This window comes from Paroedura picta, chromosome 3 (assembly GCF_049243985.1).
Source record: "Paroedura picta isolate Pp20150507F chromosome 3, Ppicta_v3.0, whole genome shotgun sequence".
NCBI lineage: Eukaryota > Metazoa > Chordata > Lepidosauria > Squamata > Gekkonidae > Paroedura > Paroedura picta.
The window spans coordinates 126368798-126383043 of NC_135371.1; positions in this window are offsets into that span (position 1 = coordinate 126368798).

Genomic DNA, 14246 nt, shown 5'->3' on the forward strand with positions numbered 1-14246 from the left:
AAGGAAGTCTGGGACCTTACAACTTCTCTGCTATAGGGATATGGCTAAACCTCCCTAAGAGAACATTAGAAGGAAACAAGTTTAGATAAGCAAGCATAAAAGCTTTCCTTTCTAAATATGGTTCTATAGGAGGGATCGGTTTATATAGTGGGATAATATTCCATACATGAGTAAAACAAGGTTAAAAGGTCTAATCTGGAGACTCTCTAATCTGGAGAGCTGGGTTTGATTTCCTACTCCTCTACATGCAGCCAGATGGATGACCTCGGTCTAGTCACAGTTCAGTTAGAACTGTTCTTGCAGAGCAGTTCTCTCAGGACTCTTTGAGCCCCACATACCTCACACTTGTTGTGGGGAGAGGATGGGAAGGCAATTGTAAGCTACTTTGAGAATGAGCTCCTGGGGGAGCTGAGAGCCTTGACAGAGCTGTCAAAATTCTGCAGGGCCTGGAAAACAAAGCTCTTCTGCCATGTCTTTGGCTTGGTTGCTTAAGATTCTCCCCCTCCCCCCCCCCAGCTTCCCTATATCATTGACTCAACCCCTTTGTGGATGATTGTGGGGGGTTGGAAGATTTTCTTTTTGCCACCTGGTTTTAAAGGGGTTTTTATGGGATTTTTATGTAATCTGCTTTGAGTCCCACCAAGGAGGAAGGCAGACTATAAATGTAAGTATTATTATTAATAATGATGACGATGAGAGGTGGAAGCTTCCAGAATAATGTTTTTACGCTTACTTTCAGGGTATGCTAGAGAAACAAACTAAAAAGCAGATTGAGTGATACTGCAATAGACATTTATTGAGATACTAGTAGTAGAGCCCGCTGAAACTAAAATTCAGCGGGCGCTAGGGGCCTGGGGAGCTTCCCCCCCATCCGGGAAAAAGCTCCCCAGGCCCCAGGGAACGCGATCCGCGGCTCTGCGAGCCGCAGATCGCGTTCCCTGGGGCCTGGGGAGCTTTTTTCCTCCCCCCCCGACCCGGAAAGGAAGGAAAAAAGCTCCCCAGGCTCCAGGGAACGCGATCCGTGGCTCTGCGAGCCGCGGATCGCGTTCCCTGGGGCCTGGGGAGCTTTTTTCCTCCCCCCCGACCCGGAACAGAGCTTCCCAGGACCCGGAGAAGGCGAGCCACGGCTCTTGGGGCTCCGTGGGGCGGCGGCTCCGTCTCACGTTGGCTCTCTTCTTCTCCGACGGCGGCGGCGGCAGGTAGGCCTCGGCAGCAGCGCAAAGGAGCAACTGCGAGCCGCGCTGTGCGCGGCTCGCAGTTGCGCGGGGCTGTGAATCGGTCCCTCCGATTGTCTGTTCGGAGAAGGGTCCAATCTGGACCCTTCCTCATCCCGGACACAACCCGCCTCAGAACGCCTTACAGTTTTATTTAGTCCGTGGCGCCCGTGGCGCCACGGGCAGTGTTAAGATGGCGCCCGCGGCACCACGGGCGGTGTTAAGATTACATAATTGCTGCTAACATGAATACTGGGGAGATCAGGTCTAGTTGGCTTGCTTTATGCCGTATGTGTACGTGGTTTTAGTGCATATCTGTTCCCCCAGAAGTGAATGAAGTGGAGAATGGATTTTGGCTTCATTGATTTGTATGGAACAAGTAAAAAGGTTTGACACTGTGGAAACAGTGGCCACAATGCCCCCCCCCCAACAAAAAAGACATCCTCAACCCATGTTTTCTCTCAGGACCAGGCTGGAGGGAGAACTGCTAAAGGATATCCTCATGTAGGTTGGAGTCCTTCAAAAATTTTTGTCTCAGACAGCATTATATGTTATTATTGGGTTGGGCCAGATGGGCATGTGCCTTCCCAAATAAGCATAATAAAAACACCCATGACATGCCATTAATGTGAGCCAAAAGATTTGTGGAAGGACAATATTCCTGTGATGCTCATCCAGCAGGTTTTCAGTATTTCTCCTGCAAATTCTTTAGAGACTGCTCATTTTGCATATTTAGCCAAATAAATGGCAGAATCTGAATTGGTATTCTAAGGACCAAACAATGTGTATGCAATACTTTTGTCTGATGCAATACGGAATATGGCCATAGCTGCTTAAATGGTTATATTTTATCTTCATTTTAACGAGGGCAAAACCATTAAGATGGGCTCTATCTGTTTAATTACTTTGGGATTAAAAGAGGCTTTTATTGGGGAGTTTAATGGCTTCAAACCGGCAATTATTATCATTTTGGTGAGCATCCTACTTATTGTTGCATATAGCACATATGTAAAAATGAAGAGGTCCTTGCAGATACTGGGACTCTGGCCTGCCAAAGGCTCTATTTTTAACCTTCAGCCAATTATGCACAGGTGTTTCCCCTCACCTTTGCCATGCATCTCTGTCAATTTTTCATTTTTATTCTGCATTGATTCCCTCCCTTCAGTGATTAATTTGTTTCTGGTTGTTGTTTCATCAGGTTTTTTGAGAGTGGTTTTGTGCCAATTTTCCTCTTGTTTTGCTTCTGATTCCACCCCACCCCTTTTCTACCCCCATCCACATTGATGTTATTCTGCACACTTTGTACCTTCTGATGGTCACTCAATGTACAAGCCCCATGGATTACTTTTTCCCTCATTGTTTTACCTTTTTTTTTTAACAAGCAGCATGAGTCTAGTGTCATTAGACTATCACTAGTCTCTCTCTCCCCCACCCCATCTCCCCTCTTCTCTCTTCATTTTCTCCAGTCTCCATGAGCGCATGAGAAAAAACTGCATTTTTGTAGTTGCAGAGGAGGGGGGGATTGCAGAAAAAAATTGTGTGTGGGGGGGAAATTGTGTGTATAGGAGGCACAGAATCTGAAATCAAGTTAAAGGCTTGACTGCTCCTCTTCTCTGCAGTAAACTGTGTGTGCATAATAGGCCCTAATCTCCTTACCCTTGAGTCATGGGAGGCAGCTCTGATTACTCAGTAGTGAAATAAAAACCCTTTAATATGTCCACAGATAACTTACACTGAAAGCTCTATGGATATCTTCCTTAGAGCATTTGAACCAAATTGCTTTTGAAGTGAGTGGGTGATTGGGTACTGCATTAAATGTTTGGTAAAAAGGCAAAGGGAACCTTGAATCTGCATCCTGGGGAGAATTTGGCAAACATGAAAGGCCCAAACTAGCTTCACAAGCTCATAACAGACTGTTGTCTGGAGTGCTTTACTGTCTAGACAATCTGTTCTTTAACCGACTCACTGCAGTAGAATCTAAATTCATCTGAGTGTGTAATCCAACCCATAGGAACTTCTTTTGGGCTCTTGTTTTCCATTCCATGTATGGCTTGAAAAACTAGGAAACCCCATTCTTTTCATATGAAAGTTTTAGTATCTGCAGTACTCAAGATTTGGCTATGTACCTCCAAGAAGTACTTTAACACAAAATTATCATTGTATTGTAGTCACTTATATATTGCAAAATTCCTGTCAGATTACCATGAATGGATGCATCAATATGATTTCCTCAAGTCACGTGAAGGGGTTCAGGGCCTTAACAAAAGAATGTTTCTGAATGATTATGATCATTTCCTCATTGGGAGCTAAATGGTATCATGTTTAAATCCTTATCAGACTTTGGAGAAGATACCTCCACGTGGGTGAAGGAACAGGAAGATGTGACTGTGGAAACAACAACAGTTACTGCTGACTTTAGAACACAGAAAGATAAACAGAGCAAGAACAACGCACGGGGGGCTTTAGATATAATTTACAATCATAATTTTTTTGTGTGAGCATGAAAATAGTGAAGCAAGATCCATTATCTCAATAAGTTCCCCATATGGCCAAAGAGAATAAAATATATAATTATTTAGATTTTCCCTACCAAGAATTTAAAATGTTTTTTTTTGTATTTTTTGTTTTTAAATACTTTCCTTCACTTTTCAGGAGTCAATCAATATCTGCTTTACCTACTTATATCAGCAGTGGTTCTTGGTGTGTATGTTCACAGATCACTGAAGAAGGCCCAGAGGGCTGAAATGTGTTTGGTCTTGTTCACCATGATTGCGGGCTTGTTTGTATATCAGCAATTTTGGGATATTAATTTGTATTATGAATTGTACATTAAGGACTACTTAGGAGGGATGGTCACAAACTGCATTTTTGTGGTTTGTTTCATGGTTTGTGATTGAATGATGAACTGAACTTGCTTGGGGCCATAAGAATTCAATAGAAACTTTGGCCTAGTCTGATTGATTCCCAGTGCCTGGCACATGGAATGTCCTGTAACATCTCCATGAATCTTTTTCTGTACTTCTCAGGTACCACAAGCTGTCTAACTGCTTCCCAGGACTCCTGTTTGCCCTGCTTCCACACAACCTGTTCTGAGTCTTCTTGATCCATAGCTAGTTGGTGAACTGCTTCCGGATTAGAGTTTCTCTGGATCTCCCCTAGGAACCCTTTTGGGTCTCCTTAACATACAACTATTTGTTCCTCTAAGCCAATGCTAGCCTTGGTGCTCTTAAGAACTCCCATGAAACTTCACCCTCTCTTTCTGTCTCTTGAGTCTGTATTTCACTGAAGCAACACAGAACTTCCTCACCAGGAAGATCCATAACCCCCTGCTGTATCTGAGTGGAAAGGCATCCTTCCTCCTCTTCAGAGACCCCTTCCTCAAGGTTTGAGATGGGCTGGCCATCTTTCTCCTCAGTCATCTGGGCTCCCCTTTCTCCTGCAGTAACCTGAGCTACTTCCTCCCCCAGGCTGGTGGAGAGCTGGTCTTTGCAGAGATGCTTTATTTTCCCTGCTTCCTTTTTAGGGTTTGGATGGATGTTACCATGTTCACTAAATACTGGCCACCAAGGGGATCTCAGCCAATTACCATAGGGTAGGGCGGGTTTTCCATAACCCCCCATTTCCATGAGACTTACCAGCCTTCTTCATTCTACAGGCATCCATGCCACAGGAAAAGCCACCCCACCAATCTCTTGAATTCTGAATGCCTTATTGGGTACATCAGATTCTGGTACCAGATCAGCCCACACTAGGGTTACAAAGGAGCCTGTGTCGGCATATCCCCAGACAAATTGGTCTTTTAGCCACACTGATTCCCGGCAGTGTCCCCAGGTTCCTACTGACTCCATGGTGGCAAAGAGGCACTCATGGCTAGTTGTGGCCACTTTTTCCCCTTTTGCCTTCTGGGTAACAAGTACTTTTGAAGTAAATTTGAAAGTTTCTGCCTATAACTGGGGACAGCTAGACTACAACTGGCCAGTCCCTCCATAGTTAAAGCATTTTCTAACCTGGGGCTGGTTCCAATCAGCCAAAAGTGGGGATTTCTTAACCTCTGCCTGAACAGATCAACCCTTTTGTGTTGGGAATCTACTTTCCCACCTTTCTAGAACCTGTACCCTTCACTTCCCAACTGGGAAGTCTTCCAGTTATTTATTATTTATTTGATTTATTTGATTTATATACCGCCCTCCCCGGAGGCTCAGTTGAACCCCTTCCTGTTTAGTACTAGCTCATTTGCAATCTCTGATGCTTCGGTGGCATCTTTGCGCTTTTTGTCCTTTAACAGACATTTTTGTTCCTCGGGGAGTTTGGAATAAAATTGTCTAGCAGCATTAACTGGAATAAAGTCCCATGCTTTTGCTTCTTCCAAACATCTCCCCCCCTTACTCATTTTTACTATATATGTTTTATATAACGATAAAGAACCACTGCCAGCATTAAAAAGAAAATGTTTACAAGTATACATTTAGCACAGCACAAAACTGAACAAGCATTTCCAAAACAAGCTGGTAAAACACAATTCCTCTGCCCCTCTGTTGTAGGGAGAGGAAAAGGAAGGGGACTGTAAGCCGCTTTGAGCCTCCTTCGGGTAGGGAAAAGCGGCATATAAGAACCAACTCTTCTTCTTCTTCTTCTCTTTCTATACAATCCAATTCTTAGTATATAGAAGAGTCTTCTTAAGAGGTTATAGATACATTTTTCCACAGATATTCACTTATTAGTCCTGGTAACGGGGTCACCAGCTGGGTGAAACTTTTAATATTCTAATTTACATGCTATGGTCAGAGTTCAGAATTTAGTCCCGGAGACAAGCTCTGAGTCAAATATCTACAGTATCCAGGTTATCCTGTTTATGGTATATAGCTTTTCCCATGCCTGAAGCTTCATGAGGGCTTGACTACCCAGGAAAATGAATGGAGAGACACTGCATGTACCAACTGATCATACTGGGAACTAACTCATTGTACCTTTTCTAGGGACTTGGTTGTTTTTGAGAGAAAATCCTCAACAAGTGTCACTCTTGCTATTTTGAACAGGGGGAGCTACTCACTGAGCAGCTAATGCATATATTGTTTCACGTCTCTTTCGCTTAGTGACAGTATTACATTCCTTTGTTTAAAGAGGCAAGATGAAGTGAGGTGGATCAGTTTTAACAGATGTGTTTTGTGTTATCAGTTGGGACTAGTTACCGTATGTTTTATTTAAGTTTCCAGGCAGAGGGTTTTGCAATCATCAGTTGTATTAAATCTTTGCCTTTGTTCTACAGGTACTGGATAATCCCACAACTGATCACCAAGATTAGCATGTGAGTGCAGTCCAAACCAATAATTATTTCATAAAATCCTTATACTGTTTGGCACAAACCCCTTAAACTGACATTCCTTTCTCCCTACTTCCAGTTTAAATGTACAGGCCATGCAAAATCCTACCATGTGTATGAAGGCTGTGAAGAACTGACTTATTTGCACACATCTTGGTTTTGCAATTTCTTCAGAGGTCTAAATGAACAATATATCTGTAGATGAAGCCCAGGTAAAAGGTACACTGTTAGTGAGCAGGAAGGAGAGAATGAAGCAGAGAAAAGGGAGGATATGGGGGTTCTCAGGAGGAGTAGAAAAGGAAATAATGTAGGAGAGGGGGATATAGGGGGAAATGAGGTATCCCCCTCTGGGCCTGGCCTGCCAGCTGGCATCACACAGAAGGGTCATAGATTTCCTGGGTAAAGGCACCAAGGAAAGGGAAGGAGGGAAAGCTGAAGATAGGTAGGTTGATTAGTTGGTGGGTAGGAAAGTAGTGAAAGAAGCAGGAAAAGGGGAGAGGCTATGGGATTTTCAAGGATATGAAAGAGGAAATACTGGGGGGGGGGGGAGATGCCTCCTACAAGTTCTCATGGTCTTCCTTTATGAAAGCATTCCGTTCCATTGCACTGCAGTTTTAATTCTTTTACAATAATAGCCCCTATTTTGCACCATCTGTGATATGATAGAATTGTAGGGGTCTTCCTTATCCTCCCAGGCAAGCTGTCCCATAAGGCTGGTGCTACAACAAACCATGTGTATGGACCATTGCTGACTCGATTGCAGTGACTGATTAGCAGCCAGTTGAGTGATTACAACATGTGATCGACATGCTCTCCCGAGATCTCACTAGCAATCACTGAGATGTCTACTTCCTGCTGTGAGCAAGGAATGAAGCACATATATTCAACAAGGGCTCCCAAATGTATTCTATGGTTCATTTTAATACATACACAAATTGATCTAAATATGGCTCAAGCCATCTCCTTTAGCTTTATTGGTATGGAGTATGTGTCCAAGAGCCTCTTGTGGCGCAGAGTGGTAAGGCAGCCGTCTGAAAGCTTTGCCCATGAGGTTGGGAGTTCAATCCCAGCAGCCGGCTCAAGGTTGACTCAGCCTTCCATCCTTCCGAGGTCAGTAAAATGAGTACCCAGCTTGCTGGGGGGTAAACGGTAATGACTGGGGAAGGCACTGGCAAACCACCCCGTATTGAGTCTGCCATGAAAACGCTAGAGGGCGTCACCCCAAGGGTCAGACATGACTCGGTGCTTGCACAGGGGATACCTTTACCTTTACCTTTATGTGTCCAAACATTCAGGTGCTTGATGGTATGAAGTGTTCTTCAAATGCTGTGTAGCAATGGGGGCATCTAGTGGCTGCTGTTAGTTAATTTTTGCCATTGGCAGAACAATCCTAAAAAGAATTGCAGTCAATGAGATTAGAAGGGTGTTTCTTAGGATCACATGGTTAGTTCTTTTCTCTATCTCTCTGTGATAGTAGAAATTAGCGCCTCCCCACCCATTAAGGTTTGTTTTCTCAACAGAGACCATGATGTTTCAAAGGTTTTCTTTTATAACACAATATTGAGGTAGCACCCTTGAACTTGTTCAAGTATTTGCCAGAGTTCATTTATTTTATTCTTATTAAAACATCCACATGGTTCAAAGAGCAGCCCATTTCTGTTTTCACTCTGTCTTAATCTCTATAGTATTTCTGTTGTAAAGCTATACCACTTTGATTTTCTGTTATTTGTTTTGCTCTTTTTTGTTGTCCAATCTTTAACATATCATTGCTGTCTGTATTATTTCTTTACTAGCTTCAAAGCTAGGATGGGCCTTGAAAGGGCCCCCTCCCCCGGCTCCCAGCCAGGCAGCTTAAGGTGGCTTTGTGTGGCAGCTTGCAGCCAGCGGGGGCTGGGCAGCTCATTAGCAGGGCCGGAACAGAGCTCCTTAGCAGGCAGTCAGCGGCCCCAGCCTAGCAGGCTGGGAGGCCCTCGTTAGCAAGCCCTCCACCACAACCTTTTGCCCTGGGCCCTCTCCCCTTACCTGCTGTTGGCTCCAGGCACTGAGGCATTTGAGAGCAAAGAGGCTAGACTCCAGGGATGGAGGGCAGGAGCTGCATGGAAAGGGCCAATCAGGACAAAGCTGCCTGCACCCTGATTGGCCCTATTCTATCTTGGACAGCTGGACATGTCCCACCGCCTGGGCTGTTTCATAAATATATAGAGGAACAACAATGGATAAGGATTGAGTCAGCATACCCTCATAGTTCTCTGCTGGGCGCATTGTTCATGTTCATTCAAGAGGAGGGAGAGGCCAGCAGAAGCAGCCTGTGTCTGCCTGGTTCACATCACCACAGTGAGAGCAAGCTTGTGTGGGCCTTCAGCTGGTTTCCATGGGGGGGGGGGTCCCCACTGGGAAAGCCTGCTGCCATCCAGAAGAGGGAAAGACCACTGCCACACAGGTAACCCCACCTCCAACCTCATTGCTATCCTCTCACTGTTCCCTGGAGACCCCCTGATGTGAGTCCCTGACCCTTCAAAGCACACTGCAGCTGAAGAACTCATGGGTGAGTCGTCAAACTGCAAAGCCCTTCCCCCATGCCTTGCATTTGCATGGTTGAAGGGGTCAGGCTGGAGAAAAGGAGAAAGCTCGGTGGCTAGCCTGGGTGAGGAGAAAAGCTGCTTAGCAGCAAACAGCACCATCAGCGAGCAGAGAAGGCAGCTGGACACCACCACTGGCTGTCCTTGTAAGCTTGCTGTCCTGGCCACTGACCCAGCCCAAAATGCATGGCTAATCATGCACCTTGAGGCCGCCTCCCGCTTGGCTCCAGCAGAGATTTGTTCATCCTTTATTTGCCACTGCCCCCCTTTCAGCAATGTCAGCCATGTGTCGAGGGGGTGAGGAGCAACCCCATTTTATACAGGATAGAGTAGAGGCAGGATACTAATCCAGTATAGTTATAATGGATGGAGATGTAGGAGACATTTCCTGATCTCGTGGTGCCAAGATGGAGAAAAGGAGAGAGTGAGAGAAGGAATCAGCCAGAAGACTTGAAGATTCCAACAGAATTAGCAGCCTACACATCAAGGGAAAGCATAAGAGCAGTAGAAAGAAAGGATATTCAGGCTTCTGACCTATCTCTTTATAGTAAGGTGACCAAATTTTAACATGGGTAAAGCGGGACACCATTGAAGGGGGGGGGGGTTCTTGATTAAAAATGTGGTCTATATGGAGCAACAAAATTTTTCATAGAACGAATAGAATGCAAAAATAGTATAATAATATATATATTTAATTTCAACATAATTACCATTTGCCAGGTGCCCCCAGATGTCCCTCCAAAAGTGGGACAATCTGGTCACCTTACTTTATAGTCTCCCTATGAAGCCAATAGTGAGCCTCTTGTGGCGCAGAGTGGTAAGGCAGCAGAAATGTTGTCTGAAAGCTCTGCCCATGAGGTTGGGAGTTCAATCCCAGCAGCCGGCTCAAGGTTGACTCAGCCTTCCATCCTTCCGAGGTCGGTAAAATGAGTACCCAGCTTGCTGGGGGGTAAACGGTCATGACTGGGGAAGGGAATGGCCAACCACCCCATATTGAGTCTGCCATGAAAACGCTGGAGGGCATCACCCCAAGAGTCAGACATGACCCCGTGCTTGCACAGGGGATACCTTTACCTTTTATGAAGCTGATGGTAGAGATGGGCACAAACTGCAAGACAAGCCAAAACGTGTGCCAAATGTGTGAGTGGATCCTGAGCCCCAGGCAGGCTGAGAGGATTAGTCCTGGCCAGTAATTGTGTTTTCTCTGTGGTGGGGGAGAGTGGACCCAAGGAGATCCAGCCACTTTGCAGGTGGCTCCTGGGTCCCAGGCAGGGTGGGAGGGTTAGCCCTGTCATGTAATCGCCCTGGCTATGGTGGGAGGTAGGCCTGGGGAGAGACAGTGATGTGCAAACATGCCATGGGTCCTGGGCTCAGGGCAGTGTGGAAGGATGGTCTTTGCTCATTAATCATGTTGTTCACTAAATGCATAATTTGACATAGTGTGTGAGATCCACCAGATTTTTAATTAAGTAACTCTTTTGTTGTTAGGGCAATATGTTTTCCCAGCACTAAAAATGTGTTTGGGCTAAAAAAGTGCATTGTACTTGGTACATGTATTGAAATTATAGTTGCCAGCTTCAACTTGGTAACTTGTTGGTGATTTAGAGTCTGCACCTCAGAAGAGTAGAGATTTGGAGAGAAGAGGGAGCTCAGTGGAAATGTGATTCCAAAGACTTTGCCCTCGAAAGCTCCCATTTCCTCCAGGGTAAGTGACCTCTGAGGGCTGAAGACAAGTTGTAATACTGGCAGAACTCCAGGTCTCACCTGGAGGGTGGCAACATTAATTGAAATAGTGAATGATACTTGGAACATAGCTCTGGTGCTAGGGTTACCCCTCCAGGTGGGACTCAGGGAATCTCCAGAATTACAACTGAATTCCAGAGGGCAGAGATCAAATAGAGTAAGCGCTGCTTTGGAAGGTGCCCCTGTGGTGGTTAGTGCTGATGCAGGACTTCCACATCTGGCTAATGGGAGGCTTACACTGTATCCTCTCAGGTCGCAGGGGCTCTGGCTATGTCCCATGGCCCAGAGCTGGGACCACACTGTAGATTATACATTTAAGGTATGCATAAATTACAGTAAAGGTATGGTGTGCTTCTGAGATACACCAGAATAGATTTAAAAACTTTCCTCAGATATAAAGATAAGGTAGCTAGAGAAGGGCATGAACTACATTTTGGTTTGTGGTTTGTGGGTGAACCAAGAACAGATATGAACTAGGAAGCTGGTTTGTAAACCAAACAGGTTCATAGCAATTTCTGACCCCAGCTTTCTCCTCCCTACCACATTTTCCCATTTAACCCACTGATTTCTGCTCCCCGCCACTTTTCACGGGGAGCACAAAGTGGGGACTTCCCCATGAAAAGTGGTGGGGAGCAGGAAACAGGGGTTTAAATTCTGCTTCTTGCCACTCAGTTGTCTTTTTGTGAAGAGCAGAAAGCCAGTGTTTAAATGGCTACAAGCCATTTAAGCCCCTGCTTTCTGATCTCCACAAACTAGTACAAGCTGCCTTAAAATTTTTGGAAGTTCATGGCAGCTCTTCAATTTGCAAACTTTGGTTCATGAACCACAAACCAGCCCAAATTTGGCACGAGCCACTTAATCCCTGGAAGTAGCTGCCAGATGAATCTATTAAACATACTTTGCCTTGCATGGCGAGAGGTTTGGTCTTAAAGAAGACTCTTAACAACATAGGTTGGTGTAAGATAAGGCGACAGCTTTATTAACCAAATTCCTTGCCAGGAGGGTTGGCATGGCTGGGTTTTCAGGAGTCCCCTAAAGCAGTTAGATGACTGCTGTTACCCCTTTCTATGGGAGCATCCCAGTCACTGCTCCAGTTTCCAGCTGGGAACACAGTTCCCCTTGCTGCCATAGTCTCTGTCCACCTGAGAGGGCGCACACCTCCTCTGGCACCATCCCAGGCCTCCCAGCCTCTGTGAAAATCCGTGCTTTCCCCATCAGGTAGGCACCCACTCATAGTTCACCGCCTCCTTAAGGAGTTTGGCCGCAACACCAACTCCCCTCAACAGGCCCCAACCCCTCCCACCCCGCAAGTTGTAATGCAACAGGTACCTGTCAGCTGGGATAAAATAGAAGAAAAAAGTCCCAAGTTGGCGATGGCGAAGTGATTTAATGTTCAAAACAATATCACATTATTCAAAACAATTTCAAAACGGATTCCCAGGTATAGTCTGTTTTCAGTATCTTCATCAGTGAATTCCCAATCTCATCAGTAATTCTCAATCTCATCAGTAATAACTCAGTCTTCTCTAATAACGTTTTTATGATTGTTGGAAATAACTTAGTCTCTTATAATGTCTTGGGCATATAGTTCAATCCCAAACTGGTCACATAATATCCAAATTTGTATGGTTCTACTAATATTAAACATCACTGTATGTAATTCCTCTATAGCAGTGACCCCTGTTTTGAACATTGTGATATTGTTTTCATTAAATTACTTCACCATCGCCAGCTTGAGACTTTTTTCTTCTACTACATCCCACAGGTTGTGACAATTAGAAACAGTTATAACAGAAACCCAGCACCCGAAATACAAAAACCATGCCTTGCACTGCCAACCCCTTAACCAGCACTCCGCTATGGGGGGTAGGGGGTGGGGTGGGAAAAACTCCTTTGCAGCTTTGCTTGAAAAAAGAGGCCAGGAGAAGCACACGGCACCTAATAAAGGCAGCTGCGTCCTGTCCTCATCCAATACCGGGGTGCCATGGTGCCTCTGCTCCTCTCTGCATGTGTGTGTTGGGAGCTCCCCCCTCCCTTAGTCTTCTGACGTCTGCCTCGCCTGCCACGTCAATGGCGGCTCCGGGTAAGTCCGGTCCGTTTTTTTCCTGTCACATTTTTTCTTAAACAGAGATCATGTAGGTAGGCCATAAAGCTGGCATGCGTGCAGCAGTTTATGTTTGCTTGTTGAGGAGTGGATGAATCAACATTCAACACCAAACCATACAAAAGTCGAAACAGAAACTTTCATTATATTGTATGTATATATCCCGTTTCAGCAACACCATTGCTGAATGTCTCTTGCAGCAGTCTTACTCATATTAACCCTTATCTTTAAAATAAATGTATATCAATTCTACACCTGTGAAGAATTCTACACCCTAAGAAATGGGAAACTGTAATTTGGTGGCCTTGGGATAAGATAGTTACTGGTAATTACCTTGTAAGAATGTTTCACACTGGTATGGGAACAGATGGGGCAAGCAAGGTATGGTGATGTGATAGCCTTTGATCACTTTCACAGACAGTTTTATTTCTCCCATGTTTGTGTGAATAACAACTGAATTTCAAGGGGATTGATTGGCTGTTTTGGCAAAGAATTATCATTGGCTGTATTTGGATGTGTGACACAGTTTACTAATGTAACAGAATTAATTTTTACTATATATTCCCACGGTCATGTAAGGAGTTCTTAGTCTGATGAAGAGTGCTTGCACTCGCAAGCTCACGCCCTGAATAAATCTTTGTTGGTCTTAAAGGTGCTACTGGACTCTGATTCTATTGTGTTACCCCTTTAGTCTTTCTGTAGTGTAGCCATTAATATTAAGGTTTTCATGAGTGTGTTTGGAGTGTGTGTGTGTGTGTGTGGGGGGGGGGGGAATCAGAAAAGGAAATGGATGAAAAAGAAGGACAAGGGCTGTTTATTAACACAATTTTGTCCTGCTCTTGCAAACACTTAGGAGAGCTTACAATGCAGAGAAGCAAAATTTTGCACAGCAAATGAACAACTATTTATCATATAAAATACTAAGATTTGCCTGGAAAAAGCTATTTTCTATGGGTGGGCTAGCTTGAAAGAGTTCTTCCAATGGCATCGTGGCATTACTGTCTGGGTTATGGTCTCTCAAGTCCATATTCATAAAGATATTCCAGCTCTGGGCGCCGCAGTTCAAGAAGGATGGGGACCGAACACGAGCTCTTAATGGCAGCACTAACCCTTAGTCTTCCTAGCCAAGACAATGACAGAAACCCATTTTGAGATGTCTGCAGCTAATTTATATTAGTTTTGCATAATATGAATGGTTGCCATAACAAAGTGGTCCCCAGTGTAGTGCCTGCAGCCACCTAGCTGTCCACCAGCACCTTTCCTGGTGCCTATCAAGTGTTTTTAGA